Source organism: Castor canadensis, chromosome 9 (assembly GCF_047511655.1).
Source record: "Castor canadensis chromosome 9, mCasCan1.hap1v2, whole genome shotgun sequence".
Classification (NCBI taxonomy): domain Eukaryota; kingdom Metazoa; phylum Chordata; class Mammalia; order Rodentia; family Castoridae; genus Castor; species Castor canadensis.
In genome coordinates, this window is record NC_133394.1 from 17,783,817 (window position 1) to 17,807,664 (window position 23,848).

Consider the following 23,848-nt stretch of genomic DNA (forward strand, 5'->3'; position numbering starts at 1 on the left):
TCTCCAAAAATAGGCCAAATTCTGAACCTCTTCTAGCCCTGTGCAGACCCAAAACAAGAAGAATCTTCCCCAAAAGGAGAAAAATTTAATATCATAAAGAGCTATGATGAGAGAGACAGAGATTGGGAGAGAGAGAGAAAAATGAGTCATATAACTTCAGGATAAGGTTCCAGAGATCCACCAAACCATTTCTTTTTATTTTGCTAATAAAGAAAATAGGCCAAAAGGGATTTAAAATGATTTGCATGATGAGTTACACTAGCACGTAGTCAAGACCAGAACCAATGTTCATTCACTGCCATCCTGGTACACAAAATTGATAAAGCTTTACCTTTATTCCAGGTTTTACATTTATAGCCAAATATTTAAGAGTTCAGAAATTACTAAGACACAAAACCATTTGTTTACTCAGAGTTTATCAAACAGTCATCGCTATTAGTGACTTCAAATATTTATCCCAGGATTATTTTGAATATGGAATACTCAAAAGGAGAAGCGCCTGTGTATCAGATATGAAGACACTCAAGGGCAAATGTAACATTATTAATGTTACTTCTGTCCAGTTTCCACATTCTTACTAGAAAAATAACAATACCACAAAGATGCCTCAGAACAGAACCATTGGTTTCTAATTTGTCATGTTAGGGAACAGGCAGAAAATGTCACAAACCACTTTCAAGATGTCACATTAAGCCCAGAAATATAACTTATCATTTCACTTGACTTTCGAATATTTGATTTTACACTTGCTGGGAAGGCATTCTAATCAACAGTGTTGTTAAACACTAGGCAGTTGGTGAGGTGGAACTAAACATACTTAACTCCGTGCAAAGTAGTATTTCAACAATGAAGTGCCTGAGATTTTAAGGCAAAAATGGCTTCCCACCTCATTGTTCATTTAAAGAATAAATGTTAAAAGACAGCTCAATGATTGTTCCTTCACCATCAGTATTCTCTAAACTGTTCTCTGATAAACAAAAATTGTGAGGTCAGGTCAAACATGCTTTAAGTGGACTCAAGCACTGGATAAAATAATGAAAATAAGTTCATGTGCTGATATGCTGATTAATTCTTATTCAAATCAAATGGCCCTGAAAGTTTATTTCCAGATATTCAGTCCATAAATTAAATACTAGAGTACCTGAGTGATCTTTTCTGATAACATTTTTGTGCTTATATAAAATGAGCTAACTACATCAATAAAATATGAAACCGTTTGGACATAAAGTTTAGTTTATTCATCTTTAAATAAAGTGTAGTCATATCCGTGGGTTCCACACCCATGGATTTGGCCAATCTCACATTGAAAATATTTGACAAAAATTGCATCTCTGTATTAAACGTGTACACACGTTTCTCTTATTTCCTAAACAATTATTTACACAGCATTTGCAATGTATTTCATGCGTAATCTGCAGATGATTTAAAGTACAGTCATGCACTCGTAATAGCATTGTCAACCACCAATGCATATGTAATGGGGGTCCCATAGGTTTACAACAGAGCTGAAATATTCCTATTGCCCCGTGATGTCACCACCATCATGATGTCATAGAACAATGTGTTACATGTTTGTGGTGCCAGTGCAAATAATCCTACTGTGCTGCCTGTCATAGAAAGTAGAGTACATATGTACATATGCATTCACATAATATTTGATGGTGATAATATACAACTAAGTTACTGGGTCATGTGTTTATTACCATTTTAGAGTGCACTCTACTTCTACTTATTAAAAAAATGTTACACTGACAGCAGCCTTCTATATCTTTGTGTTTATTTCATCTCTTGTTGTATTGCTTTTCTCTTTTCTTCATTTCATCTTGTGTTGTTTTGTTCATCATTGCCCCAAATCGCACGAAATCCATTGCTGACATTTCCACTAAGAGCAGTTGACCTAGAAATGAAATTAAAAGTAATTAAGATGATGAAATCCCCTCACATTATTAATGTATGTTAACTCAAAAATAAAATTAGAATTAAATTAAAATTTTTAAGTAATTAAGGACTATGAAGGTGGAAAGTCAGTAGTGGCTATTGCTCACCAGTCAGGCATGTCCCATTCCACTACAGCTGTAAGTGAGAGGTTGTTAAAAAAGGGCCTGCTTCATTGGGAGTTGTAGTACATTATATGTGCATGCCTGTAATCCCAGCTACTTGGGAGATGGTGGTAGAAGGATTATGGTCCAAGGTAAACCAAGGAAAAAGCATGGGGCTCTATCTGAAGAATCTGGGGTATTACCTAAGTGGTAGGGTACTTGCCTAGCAAATACAAGACCCTGAATTCAATATCAAGTACCACAGAAAGAAGGAAAGGAAAGGGAAGGGAAGGAAAAGAAAAAAAGGAGGGACAGTTGTATTGAAAGAAAAGGCTGTACCCAACTATGATGTTGAACTTACTGTTAGGTTCAGGTAGTTTAAATTACTCAAAAATCATTATTCATTGTGTCATGTGACAGTGAGTGGTGAGTCTGCAAGAGCCCATGCAAAGGCAGCTGCAGAATTTTTGGAAGCTCGGATCCCAATATGAAAGTGCTGTTTCTTCCTGCATACATGTCTTCTTTGATCCAACTATGGATCAAGGAGTTATTGCAGTTTTTAAGTTCCAGTACCTGTAGAGGATCTTTGTCCAGGCCATTGCTGGAAATGAGGGAGACACTGAGAAGACACTGGTGCAGTGTGAAAGGATTTCAACATCTTTGAGTGCATCAGGAAGCTTTCTGGGTCTTGGAGTGACATCACCAAAGAGCACGTGAGTGGCTTCCCCAGATGAAGACACTGAGAGGTTTGTCCATGACCTCAGAGGATTTGCTAAGGATGAGAAGTTTGCAAAAGTCAATAAGGCTGTGGCTGAGCTGGTAAATGGCAAAAGTCCACACCTCGGTGTGAAAGAGGATGACACTGAGGAGCAGTTGGGAGAGATTCCTGAGAAATTGATGGATGAGGAGTTGTTGGAGTTGGAACAAGATGCATAGCTGAAGAAGGGAAAGGAAAACTACTGGAGAAGAACAAGAAAACCCTCACCAATATAATCCACAGTGAAGGGGTTAGCAGAAGCTTCTGCAGACCTCAACAGGCATTTTGAAAAGTTTGAAAACATAGACTCCAAGACCAAAGGCTTTCATTAATAAAGAGGAACTTTCATGATGTGTTATCTGCCTGTAAGCAAATCTATGACTAAAAAAGAGAAAAAAATCACCATGAACAGATCTCTGAAAAATAGTGATATCTTCTGAAGAAGAGCCTTCAGGAGGGTAAGAGCAGTAGGCTATGCCTAGGTACATGGTAGGTTCCACCATCTAGACTTGGGAAGGTACAGTCTATCATTATACAACAATAAAATCACCTACTGATAGTTAGGTACATATTCTCATTGTTAAACAATGCATGTCTGCATACATTGTATATGTAAATAGTACATCATTTTGCACAAGGGACTTGAGTATCTGAGGATTTTAGTGTCCACAGGGAATCCTGAAACCAATCCTCCACAGATACCAAGGGATGACTGTATTTTCTGAATGTATTGATCTCTATTCTGACCAAAGCTTAAAGAAATGTTGAACAATGTGGAAATAATATTCAATGGGCAGAATTGTGTGTTCTTCCCAGGTTTCTGTCAAAACTTAATGTGACCATATTTGGAAGTGGAGATTAGAGAAAGAGATTAGGTCATAAGGGTGAAGCACTGATGAATGGGATTAGTGCCCTTAGAAGAAGAAGACAAAAAACTAAATAACTCTCATTCCACTACATGAGAATATAAGAGGAAATCAGCTGTCTGCAACATGGAAGAGGATCCTCAGCAGAACCAGAGCTGGGAACTGATCTTGGAATTCCAGCTTCCAGAACTGTAAAAATAAAGTTCTTGTGTTTATAAGCCACTCAGTTTATGGTACTTTGTTATGGCAGCCCAAACTAAGATATGATTATAACCTTGGATTTAATTATTCCCATCTTTGAGTCTAGTATATAGATTTTTAGGGCTTTTTTTGGTGGTGGTTTTTGTTGGTTTGTTTGTGTGTTTGGTGGGACCAGGGTTGCAAAGCAAGTGCTCTACCACTTGAGCCATACCTCTAGTCCCAGATTTTTAATTTTTATTAATTATACTTTCTTAAATAATTCCAAAAAAATAATTTAAACTAGACAAGACCCTACAAACTAAAATTCACAAAATTAAATGATAGGAAATATGTGCTCTGGTATATTTAGAGTCAAGTATACTATACTCGGGAGACTCCATGAAAGCCTACCATTTGACCCACTCACAGGCACCTACAGGCTACCTATGCACTTACGTAAGGATCTGGGAGAAGACCTCTAGCCACAGGAGATCTCTATCCCAGGTAAGACATGTGCTGACCAGATCAGATTTCTCTCAGGAGTCTGAATATAAGACAGATTATAAAGTGTTAATAACAAGTGATGGTGAGGGCAAAACTCCAGAAACAAAACATTAAATCCAAACTATAGGGCAGGAAAAATCATAAGGTAGCAATTCAAGTAACCACATTTAACAATGAATTCCATCCTATCAGTTGCATTTTTAGTCCACACAATAGCACAATCTTGTAACCTTTTTCTAGTATATTTTAGGGAATGGAGTTTTTCTCATTCCTGCATCTGTTTCAGTCCTCCTTATGTCACTTTGCTTCTAACCATTGCTCTCAGCTCACTAGAGATTTGATCTCTCAGACTAGGGCTCCCTTTGCCTTTTTCTCACCCAACAGCCTTACCCCAAGGCTACTACTTATAACATGTTTACTGAAGATAATGAAGGATAATTAAAGTTGAAAGCAACTTTAAACTGGTTGTTAAACACCAGTTTCCCTAGCAAGTCATTTCACTGGCCATTTCCCTACGTAAGACCTATCTTTTCTCCATTCTACCAGGCGTCTTTCCAGACTTATATGCCTATGGGTGCATGGCAGTTAAATAAATGAAAGGAGTATGGCAAGCATACGACTAGCCTTTACTTTCACAAATAAGCTTTATTTAAGTAAACTATTTCCTTTTTAGTAAGGTTTCCCCCAAATTTTATCTTATTCTTAAAGTTACTCTTAATGGGGAAGGGATATGATGAGTATAACTAGTTTGGTCTCATTTTCCAATTAGTGTGGGGTGGGAAGCACTGAAGCAAACCCGGGAGTCCAGGGTGCCTTCTGAGGTCACTGGTCTCCACCTCCAGCCTAATTCCAGGCAAGATGCCAGCCCAGGGCCACCAGATCTTCTAGCTTTTCAAGACAGGCCAGAAAACCAGCATATATGCATTTTTCTAATTTTTAAAAATCTGGCTACTATTTTAATTTTTTAATACTATGTGAGCCAAATAAAATTCATATGCAGTGCCAAAGTCAATCACAAGAAAATCCTGTCTTCCACCTCACATTCTAGGGTTCTTCTCTACTGTTTGTGATACCAATAGACAAGTCTAAAATTCCTGTTTTACATATTGGCATATTATTGAATATTAGCATGATTCAAACTACCTTAAGAAAAGAGAACTTATTGAAGGCATCTTTTGGGTACCAAGTTGACAAATGTGGCTGGTTCTCAGGAACATTTGGTTCAGGTATTAAAAACCCAACAGAACTTTGAAGTTGTGATGGGTACTTTTCTATATACAACTAATTCATACCTTTGCCTCTTCCTCCCTTCCCCTCCCCTCCCCTCCTCATCTACCTCCCCCTCCTCTTTCCCTCTGCCTCTTACAAATGTCTACAACTTAGGTTAGGACAAACCAAGTACTACTATGTGCTCTTTAATGGAGCTTCTGAAAAGACTCTCCCAATAGAAACTGGCTTTGAGCACCAATTATGTTGCTTGTTTTAACTTGAGCAAGTTATGGAGCTAAATTTTTCATCTCTGAAATGAAGCTATTCACAGCAAATCTATTCCCCTGAACACCCGTGTTTATTGAAGTACTAGTCACAATAGCTAGATATGGAATCAATCAAGGTGTCCATCAATAGACAAATGAATAAAGAAATGTGATATCTGTACAGAACAGAATATTATTCAGCTATGAAAAGAACAAAATCCTATCATTTGCAGCAAATTGGATGGAACTAGAGGACATTAAGTAAAATAAGTCACACAGAGAAAGACAAATACTACATGCACTTTCTCATATGTGGGGAATTTTTTTTAAAAGTCAATCTGGATGTAAATAGCGATTTTACTGGAGATTGGGAAGTTGTGGGGAAGATGGGGGATAAAAGGAAGTTGGATAATCAGTACAAAAACAAATAGCAGTAATAAGTTGTCATGTTCTACAGCTCAGTGAGGTGACTATAGTTCCCAAAAACCTATCATATGTTTTATAAATAACTAGAAGTCAGAAGCCCAAAAGCTCCAAACACAGAGTAACAGTAAGGAGATGGGAGTGCTAACCACCCTGATCTGATCAGGATACATTGTATACACCGTGCCTCATAAACACATGGAAATATTATGTGTGACCCAATTTCTTGAAGTTTAAGGAGCTGGGAATCCTAATTACTTTGATTTGATCATTACATATTGTATATATTTATTGAGTTATCACAATGTATTGCATAAATACATACAGTTAAGATAATAATCAGTAGATTTTTTTAGATAAAAATAAAGTGAAGCTATTAATGCAGTAATACTTCCAATGTACCTATTGAGGTGCCAAGATCAAATGTGATAGCATGTGATAATATTTATAAACTGTAAATACTAGCCAGTACATGTGGAGAGAAAAAAAGCACATATTCAATTACAAATTTCTGCAGCTGGGCCTTTTGCATTGGAACATTTCTAATGTTCCATAAAATCCTGCTTCCACCTGCAAAGCCGCCTGATTTTACCACAGTGAGTTACAGTTTAAAGATCTAACCATTCCCTAATTACGGTTGTTTCCTACACTATAAAATCGACTATTATGCTTGAGTGCTGAGTTTAGCAGCTGGCTCAACTTTAATGCCTTTTACTCAGACCACACACTGTGGCACAATATCCTTTCCTTTTATTCTAGTGTTTCACATTCATTTTATATTTTTTAATTGTCCTTAATAGTTCTGTCTTTAAAAAATATTTTTTGGAGGTCAAAGGAACATATCTGAGAACCAGGAATCACCAAACATTCAGAATCTTTGCCTTTCCTAATGAGTCGCTCTACAACTTTATAAAAAAATAAAATAAAATCATTCAACACCAAAGCTGAGATTTTAATTTAAATTATTTATAAAGCCAGAAGGGAAAGATTAGGTATTGGTGAAACAAAAAAGATTTTGCACTTGCAGTATTTTAAATGATTTTATATGCACAGTATGTTTTATAAAGTTTACTGATCCCACATTTAGTAATAAACTCCATGGGATGTCTGGCAGAAACTCCCTGACACAACAGTTTACATCAGCCATCTGTGTCTGCAAGAAGCTTCCAGACATTCTGCCACCTGATTCACTGTCCCAACTCTTCTCACTTCTATTCACAGACTTCTTTTAATTTCCATCATCTACTATATCTACCCAGAGAGGAAGAAAATATTACCAAAACAATACAGTGTTACATATTTCTGCAACCAAAATAAGATGGAGGAACTTCTTAACAAGCAATTCAATTTGTAATGAATTGATGAATCACTTGCTCTTCAGAATGAGGATATATCAGCTGCAGAAAACATTTGCAGAAGGGAGGTCTTTAGAGATTGGTTAGTTCACTGCCTCTGTTTGAAAGTCAAGGAAACTGGGGACCAGGAAGATTAGTCTGAGGATGGATAGTCTGAACTGAGCAAGTAGGGAGGAGATTTGGAGTACAGCCAACTGCACCACTAGGCACTCTCTCAATGTACCATACAAGTCAGTAGTCCTGTGCACCTGGTGACTTCCTCCATCCCAGGATTCAAAGAGCAGCCTCTCAATTACCAATTTGGCTTTAAAGGGTAAACTGAATAATAAGGATGTAAAGCCTGGCTGTCTTCAAAGGCCTCTTTTCACAGAACCCCCATTATTAATCAGCTTCCCATCACTGCAACAAATACCTGAGATAACCAACTTAAGAAAAAAAAGAGCTGGGTGCCAGTGGCTCACACCTGTAATCCTAGCTACTCAGGAGGCAGAGATCAGGAGGATCACAGTTCGAAGAAAACCCAGGCAAATAGTTTGCAAGACACTGTCTCAAAAATCCCTTCACAAAAAAGGGCTGGTGGAGTGGCTCAAGGAGTAGCCCCTGAGTGCAAACCTCAGTACCATGAGAGAGAGAGAGAGAGAGTTTTATTTGGGCTCACAGTTTTAGAAGGTCCAGTCCACAACCAATTGGCCCAATTGCTTATGGACCAATGATGGAGTAGACCATCACAGCAGGTGCACATGGTGAAGCAAACCCACTCACCTCATGACCAGGTGCAAAAAAGAGAAAGAGGAAGCGATCAGGGTCTCACATCAGGGCCATGCCCCCAATGACCTAAAGACCTTCCAGTAGGCCCCACCTATTAACGGTTCTGCCACCTCCCAGTAGCATCATCCTGGGAAGCAAGGCTTTAATACATAGCCTCTGGGAGACATTCAGTATCCAAACCACAGTGCTTCCATAGCCTGATCCCTAAACTCTTCACAGTGCAGTGGAATGAACATGGCTTCCGGAGTCAAGACACCAGGGGCTCAAGTCTTACTTCTGCTACTCAGATCTACACCCTCAGGTGTGGTGCTAACCCCATACGCCTCCATTTCCTTCTCTCTAACATGGACTGAATATACCCACATTAGAGTTCTGTGAGATTTCTGGGACCTGTCTTTGGATATCTTATATGCAGTGATCAGATTTCTAAGCATAGCTTTAATGGAACCACAAGCTTGACCAGGGCATTAAAGAAGCATCTGATTCAGCCCTGGCAGAGAGTTCTAAAAAGTCTGCCAAGTTTCACAAGCAGAGACCATTCTGTGATCTCATGTAACTCTCTCACTATTTACTGCTCTCTACTCCAACATCCATTTACCTAAAAGAATGTAGACCCACTATGTGCCAAACACTGATTTGGAAAAACAGCAACCTGTTACAATACAGCTTTTGTACATACTGATCTCCATGTAGGAGAAGAATAAGTCAACAAATCTGTTATGATACTCATCTGTTTGTTACCTGGATATTGGTTTAAGTCTATCCTAGGACCAGCTTCTTTTTGTAATCCAAATTAAAGTATTTCAATCCCTAGCACCAGAAAAAAATGAAGTTTTAAAAATTATTTACTAAACACATGAAAAAATGCTCACCATCCCTGGTCACAAAGAAAATGCAAATCAAAACCACACTAAGATTCCACCTCACTCTTGTTAGAATAACTATCACCAAGGAAACCAACAACAGCAAATGTTGGCGAGAGTGTGGGGTAAAAGTAACCCTCACACACTGCTGGTGGGAATGCAAACTAGTACAACCACTATGGGAAACAATATGGAAGCGTCTTTAAAAAACTAAACATAGACCTGCGGTATGATCCAGCAATACCACTCCTAGGGATATACCTGAAAGATTGTGAGTCAGGTTACAACAAAGCCACCTGCACACCCATGTTTACTGCAGCACTATTCACAATAGCCAAGTTATGGCAATAGCCAAGATGCCCCACTACTGAGGAATGGATCAAGAAAATGTGTTATTTACACACAATGGAATTTTACTCAGCCATGAAGAAGAATGAAATTTTGTCATTTGCAAGTAAATGAATGGAACTAGAGAACATCATCTTAAGTGAAGTCAAGCTCAGAGGCCAAAACTTGCATGTTCTCTCTCATATGCAGATTTAGACCTAAAACAAATGCAGTAATATTATTGGACATGGATCACACACTAAGGGGAGAACATGCATGGGAAGGATAGGGAAAGGGAAGGAAACCAAAAACTTGAATGTCCTCTCCCATTGGATCTTGGTGGTCATAAAAAGAGGGAGAATGTTACTGAAGCTAGCCTCCCGCCATTGCGGCCTGGCATATAGCATGCAGGCTAGTTTCAAACAGGACTGAATTCTCTCAGAATTTATTTCCTCTTTTCCAGTAAAATGGGGAAAATCTGAAGACATGAACTTGAAGCTCTGGACAGCTAATGTAGTGACTACTGACTAATAACTGTGTTTGGGAGTTTTCTTTTGATTAGTGTCTTTTTAATTTTATAGATCTATGTAACCAGTAAAGCAGTCTCATCTGATATTGGTCTACAGAGTTGGCAGGGGAGGAGACAGCAAGAAAAGAAAAGTGGAGAACGTGAAGCTCTGCAAACAACCTTTTGCTCAAGCTGTTTCTGGTGTACACCTGTAACTATAGGTGATTAATAAAAACCTTTGAAAGTGTTAAAAAAAAAAACTTGAATGTGGTTGATGTGCTCACTGTGAGGAGTGAATATAGTAATCTTAAACTGGCAGAGGCCACTATGGGAAGGGGACCAGGAAGTACTGAAGAGGTCTGGTAGAGAAGAACCAATGTGGGTTGTAATACACAAGAGCATGGAAACAACACTAGGAATCTCCCTGTATAGCTAGCTGCATCTCAAACTAGCAAAAATGCCATGTTTTTCTTTTTATCTTTTATGTTTTTTCTTCAAAAATGGGAGAAAAAGAGGGCAGAACAGGTTCTGCCCAGAGGTGGGAGTAGGGGGACGGTGCTGCAAATAATGTATACACATATAAGCAAATGTAAAAATGATAAAATAAAATTTAAAAAACTCTAAGGATGTTTAAAAAAATAAATGTAAGAAAATTCTTTACTATAAATAGGTAAGTAGCCATGAAAGGGGGTAAGAGAGAACATGGCAATTGCTAAGGAAAGTAACTTTAAGTTTGACCTGTGCTCAAAATAAATTCCATGCCTACAACCACCACTTTAAGATGATAATATTGCATCTTACAGTGGGTGGGTGCTTAGAGGTGTAAAAGAAGCAAGGTGAAAAGAGAAAGCTGGGTTTAGAAATAACCAGTATCTACTACACAGGGGAGGTATATTAAACATAGTCAAACACACTCTAAATATTCTGTCACTTTGAACTTTACAGGTCCCTGGATTTAATGATGACAATTTAGCCACACTGAAAAATATGGCAATGGTTGTAGCAATTCCAAATTCAATTAATGCAAACACAGTAAAGAGAATTGGGGAAAGAGTGAACTAGCTAATGAATAATTTCATAAAGCATCAAAGCAGCTGACAAGAAAATAGTCATATTAATTAATACCAACTTGCTTCTCAAAAAACTATCTAAAGCCCCTCTTGGATATGTGATTGCTGGGTCACACCACACAGATTCCTGGGGCATTTGGAATGAGTTCTGTGTCTTTAAACATTCTGGACTGTGAAGAGTCCTCAGATGGAGCAGTGATCTTGCTGAGCATAAACCATGAAGGGCCTGGGGTAACTCCCCCATCTTGTAAAGATGGAAAACTAGCACCTCCCAGAAAACTGTGGGCTGTAACACTTACATTAACATCTGAGAAGACAGGGGAGGCTGTAGGTTTTCTGTGTTAAAATGTTAATGAAGTGTGGAGACTTACAAAGACAAGAGGAAGATTACCTTTTTTCTTAATAACTCCTTTAGTAATTGCAAAACTAATGCATATTTCTTACGCAGTAGAACTTGTAAGTGACAGAAAAGCACAAAGAAGTTAAATTTACCAATAATCCCCTTCATCCTAAAATGACCACTATAACCATTTATTGCAAAATTTGCAATGTGGAAACTAAACCAGAACTATGATGAAAAAAAGACCAGTAGCAAAGGAAGAAACCTTGGCTCAGCCAGATGTACAATGATGCTCAGAGCAAGAAGAAAAATGTTTTAAGCCAAATGTATTTGCTCATGCCTGTAATCTTAACTACTTGGGAGGCAGAGGTCTGTAGGATCACAGTTAGAAGCCAGATGGCATAAATATAAGGCCCTATCAAAAATAACGAAAGCAAAAAAGGCTAGGAAGCTCATAGAGCTGGTATTAAGAGGTGGAGCCTTTGGGGAGGTGATTAATCTCTTGATTAAGTCAAGTGAGCGCTGCCTTTACGAGAGAGGTTACAGGCAGAGTTTTGGCCTCTTGCTTTGGGGCCTTTCACAGTGTGAGGACGTGACCATGAGTAGACATCAGTGATAGAAAAGGTCCACAAGACTCCAAACCTGCCAGGACCTTGACCTGGAACTTCTCAGCATTTAGAACAGTGTGAAAAAATAAATTTCTGTTCCTTCTAAATGACCCAGTCTCAGAAATTGTGCTTTAGCAGCACAAAGAGACTAAAATTGAAATCAGTACCCAAAAGAAGCATTGTTGTTGTAACAAATACCTAAAAATGTGGAAGCAGCTCAGGATCGGATAGTAGTGAAAGCTGGAAGAGTTTGGAGGAATCTACAATGAATGCCGTGAATGGAGAGTTAAGCTCAATTCTGGTGAAGACCCCAGCAGAAGAGGAGAGCTATAGAGAGAGCTTCCATCTTAGAGATTACCAAAGTAATCAAAGAGCATGTTGACAGAAATGTGGACAGTAATGACCACTCTGATGAGGTCTCAGAAGTGAGGACTATGTTCTGGAAACTGGAGAAAAGGACTCCTTGCTACAAAGTGGCAAAGAATTTGGCTTAATTATGTCTGTGTCCTACTGCTCTGTGGGAGGCAGAATTTAAGAACCATGAACTGGGATACTTGGCAGAAGAAATGTCTAAGCAAAATGTAAAGGGTGCTGCATGACTTCCCTTAACCAGTTAGGAAAAATGTGAGAGAAGAGAAATTAGTTAAAGATAAAATGCATAATCAAAAAGAAAACAGAACAGAAAAATTTGGGAAATTTTCAGTCTGTTCCTGTAAAGAATAAAACAAAACATATTTAAGAGAAAAGACTGAGGGTATAGGCCACCTACCCTTGACAGGGATGTTAGTAGGAATACAAGGAATTCAGCTGCTATTCGTTAAACAGTGGGAAAATGACCTTGAAGGCTTTCCTGAGAGGATTTGTACTGGCCCTTCCACCACTGGTCCAGAGCGACAGGGCCCTACAGACAGAATTGTGTTAGGGGATGGGCTTGGTGTACCTTGGACATTGGGACTTATTGCCCAGGCCCTCTTCCAGTCTCTGCCCCTCCCCCAGTGCTCTTTGGCTCTGCAAGTTGTGGCTCGAGAGAGCCAGGTGCAACTCATGCCGCCCCCCAACCCCGCCCCTGGAGAGACACACACCATAAGCCTGATGTGAAGGAGGCCCCCTTTTAAGGAGACACGTGGACAAAGGACAGATGGAAAGTAGGGGTGGACTGGGCCTGCTGGGAGCCCACATGGAACATCATGCTTGCAGCGATGTTCCCCATTCACAAAATTCAAACTATGATCCCAGGAAGAGACAACCAATCAGTAAGGTCACATTGGGAGACAGCCAATCAAAAGTAGCCTAACCCAAGGTATAAAACCTATCCTGGACTGGCGGGCAATGCTCCTTTGCATAGCTGCCTGCTATTGTCTCCCCTTTTAAGGGCATCCTAATAAATCCTTGCTTCTCCTAGTCTCCGTCTTGGTAAATTCTTTTACAAACCCACAGCTCCCCAAATCCATGCCTGGCATCCAGGCAGTGCCAACAGTAGGAGTACAGAGTGCAAGAGCTGTGGAGGCATGCCTACCTCCACCTGCATTGCAAAGGACACTTCAGAAAGCGGCCACAAGAGCAATGCCTAGCAGAAACATGTGATTGGAGCCACCACAGAAAGACTCCACAAAGACAATGCCAACCCAGAGCCCCAACTCAGGAGAGTCACCAGCATGCAATGCCAGCCTGGGAAATGCAAGAACCTGCCTCCAATCAGTGAGAACTGTGACATGGACTGCACCAGCAAAGCCACAAGGGCAAGGTCTCAAGACTCAGTTCCCACCCTTTGTGTCTAGAAGACAGGGCATGGCAGCACCGTGGACCAGGAGCTGGAGGCGCTGAGGAAGCAGAAGCTGGTCAGCTGCTGTCGAAGCACCGGGGTCCTGCTGCTCAGCACAGCAGGACTCAAAGCACAGAGAAGGAGAAATGAGAAACAGGATCTTGGCCTGTGTTCTGGTTCAGTCAGCCAGGGCCAGGTTAAGTAACTTAGCACTTGTAAAGCCTGAAAAACGTAAAGCAGTAGAGAATTACTTTATACAGATGGCAAGATATGGACAAGTAAGTGGGAAGAAATCCTTGAAAAAGTCAGCCAACAAACAGAAAACAGCAGTTAAATTCAACAAAGGAAAAATAATGGACTCTGATGAATGTGACAATTACTGAACTAAAAATGTTTAGAGACTGGAACTTAATGGAACAATTCCACAACAGAAGTTAAGATCTGTTTAAATGTTTAATTTGCTGTCTATATACCTTTAGAAAATAATCTCGGACTGGAAGCATGGCTCGGGTGATAGAACCTCTGCCTAGCAAATGTGAAGTCCTGGGTTCAAACTCTAGTATGCTACAATAATAAGAGTAACACTAGTAATCTTGTTATGCAAACTAAAAACAATTAATGTTTCTGCCTTGTTGGATTTTGGAATCACTTGGAACCTATTGCCCCTTTCTTCTTGCCCATTTCTTCCTTTAGGAATGAGAATGACTATCCCATACTAATCTCAACATTCCATTTTGGAAGCACTTAGTGTGTTTGACTTCACTGGCTCAAGGCTCAGGAGTACAGCACCTGAGGATGAGCTGTACCATAAGACTCACCTATATCTGACTTAGATGATATTTAGGTGAGACTTTAAATTTAGATTTTAAAGTTGATGCTGGAATGAACCAAGACTTTGGAGGGCTACTGAAATGAATGTTCTTTTTATATGAGATGACATAAATTTGAGGAGTGTACACCATGACCAAGTAAGATTTATCCCTGGAATGCAAGCTTGGTTTAGCATACACAGATCAATCAATACAATATACCACATTGACAGAATAAAAGATTAAAGTTACATGATCAATTTACAGAATGGGAGAAAATATTTACAGTCTGACAAAGGAGCAATAGTTAGAAATTATAAGAAACTCTAAAAACCCAACAATAAAAAATAAATAACTCAGTTTAAAAATGGACAATAAACATAAATAGACATTTCTCAAAAGAAGAAATATGAATGGCCAGTATGAAAATGAAAAAAATGCTCAGCTCCAAGTGGATCAAAAATCTTAATGCAAGATTTGAAACTCTGAAATTACTACAAGAGAAAACTGGAAGATATAGGCATTGGGAAACAATTTCTGAATAGGACTCCAATTGCCCAGCAAATAAGAGCAAGAAGTGACAAATGGGACTGCATCAAGTTAAAAAGTCTCTGCACATCAAAAGAAACAGTTACCAGAAACAAGAGGCAATCATGGGATAAGAGAAAATCTTTTCCAACAATTCAACATTTAAGGATTAATATCCACAATATACAAAGAGCTCAAAAAATTAAACAGCAAAAGAACAAACAGTCTTATTAATAAATGGGCAAAAGAATTGGACAGACAGTTCTCAGAAGAAACAGAAATGCCTAATAAATACATGAGCCATACAGGAAATGGCAAGCAAAACTGCACTTAGAGTCCATCTCACCCCAATCAGACTGATAATCATCAAGAAAACAAACAATAACAAGTGCTGGCAGAGATGCGGGGGGTAAAGGAACCCTCACACACTATTGGTGGGAATGTAAACTATGGAAACATGGAACCCCCACACACTATGGAAATCAGTGTGGAGGTTCCTCAATAAACTAAAAATAGACTTCCCTTATGACCATGCCATACTACTTTGTATATACCTGAATGAGTACAAGTTAATATACAAGAGAATATCTGCATGCCCACGTTATTGCATCTCTGTACACTATAGACAAACTGTGGGAGCAGCCAAGGTCCCCAACAGCCAATGAATGATAGAGAAAATATGGTATATCCCATGGTATGTGTGTATGTATATATATACACACATATATGTACATATCATAGAATGTCACACAGCCATATATATGTATAGCTGATATATATCATACATCTATAGGTATATATAGGTATATATGTATGTATACCTATATATACACATATATACATATATACGTACATATACATATATGTACATATCATGGAATACCACTCAGCTGTAAAGAAAAATGAAGTGTCATTTTCAGGAAACTGAATGGAGCTGGATATCACCAGGCTGAGCAAGATAAACAGAGGTCAAAAGGCTAAAGGTGACATATTCTCACTCACTTGTGAGTGAGACAACGACTTGTAACTAAAATGATGACAATGATGGTCGTGATGGGACATGAATGTTTACGGGAACTGCTTAGGGGTACATAAGTGGGGGGAGGGGAAAGGAAAGGCTACTGAGGGGTGAAGAGGATGGAAGTACACTGAGTATTTACACATAAAGACGCCCTAATCAAACACACCAAACACTGTTTGAGAAGGGGGGAAGGAGGGAGAGGGGAGTGAGAATATAACAGAAGGGGTGAACTTATTCAAAGAAATTCACTGTACACATGTATAGAATTATCACAACGAAATCCCCTTATATTACTAATGCATGCTAATTCAAAAATAAAATAATTTTTTTTAAAAACCAGGTGCATTTCTTCATACTAACAGCAATCTTCTATCTGAAAGAAAATCAAGAATACAATCACATTTATAATAGCATAACGAATAATAAAAATACTTTCCACATTTGAAAAATGAAGAAATGGTAACATAGATTAGATGTTGCCCCAAATCACAGAATTATTAAGATGACAAAGCTAATATTCAAATATTGATCTTTCTCCAAAATTCATTCTCTTTCCTCCAAACCATAATACTCCCAGATCAATGCAATGAATCATGATTAGAACAGCAACCACTAGTGTTTTAAAAAGTTGTAAGTTTGACTTGGAGGCAACAGTACTGCCTTCAATTTTTCAAGGTTATGCTTATCTGAGCCCAATGAAATTCTATTATCATACATTCCATTTCTTAATATGTACCCATGTTACAAAGACAGTTTGATTTTTTGTATATCAAAATCAAAGAATTACAAAAGAAAAACATGCCTAGTCTTTTTGTTATATAATCTCCCTTAATCAACAATTTCCAGTGACTTAAGCACTGCTATTATGAAAGATTTCCATCTGAAGCCTAAACTCTGCCATTCAAGTCTCTGTCATTATCTGTTCTACCTCCACTGTGAAACCATCTTTACAAAGTCCATGTTGAGTCTTCTTCCTTGAGTAAAGTTATTTATTAGGAATGACTCTGTGCTAATTAGCTCTTTCATCACTGTGACCAAATACCTGAGAGAGAGACACACAATTTAAAAGAGGAAGGATTTCTTTTGGCTCACATGGCAGAGGGTTCAGTCCATGGTTCAGCTGGCTCCATTGCTGTGGGCCTGTAGAGAGGCAAACCACAGGGTGGTGAGAGCCACTCACCTCATGGCAATTGGGAAGCAACCTTCAGAGGCACAACTCCAGTGACCTTCGTCCTCCAGCTAGGTCCCTCCTAGAAAAGGTTTGGGTTTTTTGTTTTCATTTTTGTTTGTGTATGGGACTGGGTTTTGAACTCAGAGTGCAAAGCAGGCACTCTACCACTTGAGCCACGCTTCCAGTCCATTTTGCTCTGGTTATGTTGGAGAAGGGGTCTTGGAACTGTTTACCCAGCTGACCTCAAACCACGATCTTTCAGATCTCAACCTCCCAAGTGCCTAGGATCGCAGGCGTGAGCCACCAGTGCCCATCTTCTCCTCCTAAGGTTTTGACCACCTCCCAAGATAGGAATAGCAGCAGACGACCAAGCCTTTGAAAACTGAGCCAGTGAGGGACATTTCAGATTCAAACCATAATTGTCTCAATTATCATGCATCACCCAAGGACAAATATCCAATATGCAAGCATTTGAATTATCGATGGCAAAATAAAAGAATAATTTTATTTAATAATGTTACAGAATGACAAAAAGTCTTGTCATTGTTCATGCCAGCCATTTATGTTTAAGTAATTTAAGGGGGAAAAAAGAGTTTACTGAAGGTTCAGTTTTATTTAGTCTGCATCCGGACTAAAGAATTTTTAAGTTTCTCTGTCTTAAGATCAAGTTCAAATCAAATAATAGGATAATAGCAGTACAAATATATAACTTTGAGTTGGTCCATAATTCTCCTTTATTTTTTCTTCTTTTGAAGTACTGGGGTTGAACGCAAGACCTACACTTTGAGCCTTTTTTGTGAAGGGTTTTTTTCTGAGATAGGGTCTCATAAACTATTTGCCCAGGCTGGCTTCGAACCACGATCCTCGCGAGTAGCTAGGATTACAGGCGTGAGTCAATGGAAACCGACCTTTATTTTAACAAAGTTTTACAAAAGCTGTATACGTATATTATGGGAAGTTAGAAAATACAGACATGCAAAATTAAAAATAAAATGCCATGTTCCTACTACCAAAAAGTTTCAACTCTTAACTTTTTATTGAATAGCCATGTAAGAAAAATAAGAACATTTCTCTTAAAATTTATTTTTCAAAATCAAATGAAAATCTTTTTTCTATCAAATGAAATCAATTAAGCATATTTGGGTCAGTGTTAATGAGAGAGTAAACTTGATTGTAGAGAGAATGCCTGACAGAGAGAGCACATGAGCAAAGGACAAGCAGACTGGAACTTTTGCGGAGGTACAAAATCATTTGGGAGTGAATTGCTCTCTTTTATAAATAATTTCATGAGCACCCACACACTCTGCTTAGCAACACAGCTGGAGGTTGTCAGTCCAGACAGGCTGGAGAAAAATGTCCAAATTTATTTCTCAACCAAAATGCAAATGTTTCCCAAACACTGCAGAACAGGAAGAAGCCCAGAGAGTGAGTGGGAGCAGCAAGTCTAAAATAGAAAAAGAAACCGTTCAATCTGTAGCTGCACTTTCTAAATGGTGTTAAACTTGGTCTTTCCCTTTTTGCCTGTCCTCTTGTAAGCACCTTGAATTATTACTACATTTTAGAGTCACTTAAGTGACCCTCTAAGTTCAGTGTTACTGTACTTGCCATACAGATGGGAAAATGAGGCACAGGAAGCTAAGAAATATGTCCCAAGGTCACAGAGAGGTAACAAAGGAGTCGGGAATCAATCCGGTTCTAGAGCCTAATTTCTAGCAAATATTCTATTTTGCTTTTTAAAAGTCAAATTCCCGACCAGAAGAATAAGTAGAAGACAACACCCGCCGGAAAATATCTCAGGCAAAACCAATGCAGAACAGCATCGCAAGCTCAGTGGTCCACTCTGAAGAACAAACCCTACAATCGTGTGCTCGGGACAAATGGGGGGTGGTCTGGTTGGATAATCTCAAAGATAGCCATTGTTGCCAGCACAATCTAAAACACAGCACTGACTCCTCCACAAGACAAAGGTCCTGCAAAAAGCTGGTGCAAAAAGAACACTCTTTCCTGGAGCAAAACTGAACATCTAAAATGTTCCGCCACCAGTTCTACACCCAGGTGCCACATTCCAATGTAAGTGAAGAAAGAAGAAAGGGACAGGGAAAAGAAATACCACACGACGCTCATCAGATAAATGTACCACAGAGTCAAAATATGACCCAAACACTCCATGACATCAATAAATTATCAAGGAGCCATACAGACATCTATAAAATAAGAATTCAAGGCAAAGTTACAAGAGTTTAGAAAAGTGGCAAGATGACAGAAAGAGATGAAAATGAACTGGCAGATCTTAGGGAAAAAGTAAAAGATAAAAATAAAATGCCACAGAAATGAAGACTCATTTGAGACACTAAGACAATGCTGGAAATGTAGCAAAGACACAGGAAACAAGAATAAGAAAAGTGAAAAAAAGTCAGGAAAAAAATCTACCATAGGTATTTTGGTGTCTCTAAGTAAGAAAAACAAATTAAATTTTTAAAAAGTTATAAATAAAAGAATGAAAAATAAATAAGATTTGAATATTTGAAAACTGAAAAAGAACACAACACTGTCCCACCAAGTATTAATACACAAGTCATACCATGCCAACATATTCAAGTAATATGAAAAGACATAAAAAGAATGCCTGGCTCAAGTAGGAGAGCACCTGCTTTGCAAGCAGGAAGCCCTGAGTTCAAATCCTAGTGGCCCCCCCTGAAAAAAAAAGAATCCTTGAGGCAAGAAAAACCAAGCCATCTATCCATCTTAACTTGGACTTCTCAGTAACATTCAACTCAAATACATAATTGGTAAATTATGTAGTAGATGATGGTTCATCTGCTCCAGAGGTAAAGATCAGAAGGACTGTAGTTTGAAGCCAGCCAAGGCAAAAAGTTAGTGAGACCCCTTCTCAACCAACAAGCTGGGCATAGGGCTATACACGTGTAATCCCAGCTACGGGAAGGCAGAGATAAGAGGATCACTGTCCAAGGCAGTCCAGGGCAAAAATATGTGACCCTATCCAAAAAGTACCGAAAGCAAAAAAAGGGCTGAGGGCGTGGCTCAAATGGTAGCACTTGTTAGGCTCTGAGCTCAAACTCCAGTACTGCCAAAGGAAAAGAAAATGTAACTGAGAGATGAAAAAAAATCAGTAGTGTTTTTCCCACTCTCACTCCTCACTCAGCACCAGGTATGTGTGCGACACTTTCACTGCACTACAAGCAGTTGTCCATTGGCCACCATCTGCACTGCCCTCTGAGTTCAACTTTGACACCATGTCCTTGAGACACCACAGGTTCGGAGCCCAGCCCCAGAAGATCACCACCTCTGCCTGTCAAAGTCCCAGGCGTGACCTGCCTTTCTGAGCTGATGGCACAATCAGAGTTCCTGCAAACCCAACTCAACTCGATTACTGAAACATATTTATCAATAAAAGAACACATTGTATCCTTGCTTTGAATTCTTATTTTTTATAAGTCTTCATTGCATTTTTAGGGTTGCACTTAAGTCATGGAGAATTTTGTTTGGACACAATTCTCATTGGCTCCGTAACTAGTTAGACAACTGAGAGAAGAACATAGGGCAAGGCCTGGCAGGGTCCTGAGCCCGTATTTCTGTCCCTATGGAATTGGAGTGCTCACTGTAACCAGCCTGTGACAAATTTGCCAACCCAGAAGCTCTAAATCCCAAGGATTTTTACAGATTCTTCATCAGCAAGCATGATCAATTATTAACTGCATTTCCAACCTTTGATCCCAACTCCAGAGTTGGGCTCGAAGTTGCTTTTCTGGTGAACAGCCTCAACTAGGAACCCACCAAGAGTTGCCTCATCCAGACAAAAGCTATTCCTATGACCAAGGAAATTCCAAGGGACTTGGGAGCTCCACGTTAGGAATCAGGATCAAAGGCCAAATATTAGAACAAAAGATGCTCCAGTACCCCAGTCTCCTGGGGATCAGGAGAGTTTTTAGGAGCTCTATGCCAGAAAGGAGAGCAGAGACCAACATACACATTTCTTTCACACTAACTCAAGGATTTAATACCCAACCAAACGAGCCTCAACTATAAAACATTTCTGGACTTTCAAAAACTCAAGGAATACACTTTCCACTGAATCTTTCTGGAAGATGACATCAGAGAACAAATGTCAATCAACTGAGAGATGAATGGGGACCTCTCAACAAGAAGAATGGGCTGTGAACACTGGCTGTAGCCCAGGAGTAAAGCTAAAAGGGGTCTAGGGATTTGAAAGTGTGCTACTATGATTATGTTGACAGCCAGGAGTCAAAGAGATTCCATGAAGTCGGTCAAGTCCAGTAGTTGCCCCTGACTGAGGGATGCATTCCAAGACCTGCAGCAGAGGATGGAACCTGCAACTGGAAACCATGGATAGCACTGAACCCCACACACACAGTTCTGTGTTTTCCTGTAAGTCGCAGTCAATTGGGACACCCTTCTGAACATGCCTTCCTCTCACTCATACACTGCCTTCTCCAGCTGAACTAAGCACTTATGCACTGTGGCAGTAACATGGAGATCCAATGGGAAAAACAGTGACAGAGGGAGATTTCATTACCCTACTCAGAATAGCACACAATTAAAAACTTGTAAATTATTTATGGAATTTTCTATTTAATAGTTTCAAACCAAATTTGTTGACTGAGTAATAAATCACATAAAGTAAAAACTCAGATACCGAAGCCATGGGTAGTGAAATCATGGATAAAAGGGGTACTATGATAGATGTACAAACCACTTAAAAGAAAACACATAGAAAAAGAATAAAAACAACTGAAACCAAGTGGCTGGGTGCAGGTAGTGGAAATACACCCATTTTTTTTCATTCTTTATAGCATGGACTTAGGAGATTTTTCCTAAAGAAATAGGAGTTGAGGAGTCTGGTGGGGGTATAGCAAAGTGGTAGAGAGCTTGCTTAGTGTGCAGAAGGCCCTGGGTTTGATCCCCACCACTGCAAAACAAAATACAAATATTAAAAGTATTTAATAAAGTTTCATCTAACCAGTTGAACAAAAGGCAAACCTTCCAAATTGTACTTAAAAGCAAAACAAAGGCAGGTTATTTGTGAGTTTTTAAGCTACAGAAACAGAGTAAATCTAAAATGATAAACAGAACAAATATGTCAGAGAAGAATAAATTCATTTATTCACAAAAAAAAAGAAAAGAAAAAGTCTGATTAGACTGGATGATGTGCTAAGATGTAAGAGAAACAACTGTAAAAAAATATATATATTCAAAGCAGTTGTAAGTGAAATAATGGGCAAAAATGTGCCAGGCTCGTGCAAGCATAAAGAAAGCAGCAATCGTGACCTTCATGGTAAACCCACTTGAATTCAAAGCCAAAAACATTTAGCCAGAACAAAGAGAATATTTTATCATAATAACACCTGCACTCCACAGCGAACACTTAAAAGTAGTCACTCCTGTGCACCAAGGAGCCAACTATCAATCATCAAGGTTTACTCAGCAAAAGTACAAGGCATCTCAGGGAGAGCTATGGTGCTCCTGTTTAATTCATGTGTCCCAGATCACCAAAGTCCAAGAGAACAATAAGAACTAGTAACTTGGAAAAACACCCAGAAAGATAGATATATCTGTCACATTAAAAAAAATCCTTCTAAGCATGATGATGCATTCTTGTAGTCCTCTCAGCACTTGGGGAGCTGAGGCAGGAAGACCAGAAGCTCAAGTTCAACATTAGTTGCATAGTGAGACCCTGTCTCAGAGAGAGAGAGGCAGGGGAAGAGAGGGGGAGAGACCCTGTCTTGGAAAGAGAGAGACAGAGGTAGAGAGGGAGAAAGAGAGAGAGAGGCAGGGAAAGAGAGGGAGTGAGACCCTGTCTCAGAGAGAGAGAAGCAGGGGAAGGAGAGGGACAGAGAGAGAGAGAATAATCTTTTCAAATATCCATGGAACAACCTCATTTTTTAAAAAGTTCCCATAATAGGCCAGAAAAATAACTAAATAAATTACAAAGAAAAAATGAGTTGAAATAGTATTCTCTGATTATATGAGATTAAAATAGTAACTCAGAACACAACAGTGTAGTCCTGGAATATAAAGAAAAGAACAGAAAATGAAATAGAAAACCATGTCCAGAAATAGACCCAATGCATACAAAAATTAACAAAGTAGCATTTGCTAATGTGGATGAAAATGAATGACTTAGTACTGGATAGCCACCTAGAAAGTAAACATCCTGTAATATAGGACCATCAGTTTTCCTTCCATCGTCATTCTCCCTTCTTCCTCTGTCACAGAATCCTGGATTTTTAGCTAGGTACATGGCTTTAACCTCTCTGCTTACGGTTCTCTGTGGCTGTGTGACTTCACTCCTGGCCAATAGGATGCATATGAACTGGTATGAACACTTCCAACAAACATCCTTAGAGGGAAAGGATATACCTTCCTTCATCTCTTATCCTTCCTGCCAGCAGTGTTGGCTGGAGCTCCAACAGTAATCGTGAACCATGAAGTGAG

General features: G+C 39.1%; 1 long non-coding RNA gene and 2 pseudogenes across 1 annotated transcript in view; 2 read left to right on the forward strand and 1 right to left on the reverse strand.

Annotated features, from left to right (window-relative positions):
• Window positions 1-231: 231 nt before the first annotated feature.
• The window catches only part of LOC141410721 (uncharacterized), an 82,309-nt gene continuing 58,692 nt past the window's right edge, over window positions 232-23,848 (reverse strand). The window contains exons 2-3 of the long non-coding RNA XR_012435511.1: window positions 4,299-4,386; window positions 232-1,897 (exon numbers count right to left, since the gene is read on the reverse strand). This is a non-coding gene — a long non-coding RNA (uncharacterized lncRNA). The remainder of the gene's footprint in view (window positions 1,898-4,298; window positions 4,387-23,848) is intronic.
• On the forward strand, window positions 9,866-9,985 carry LOC141411253 (small nucleolar RNA SNORA61; annotated as a pseudogene).
• Window positions 13,283-14,228, forward strand: LOC109675138 (programmed cell death protein 5 pseudogene; annotated as a pseudogene).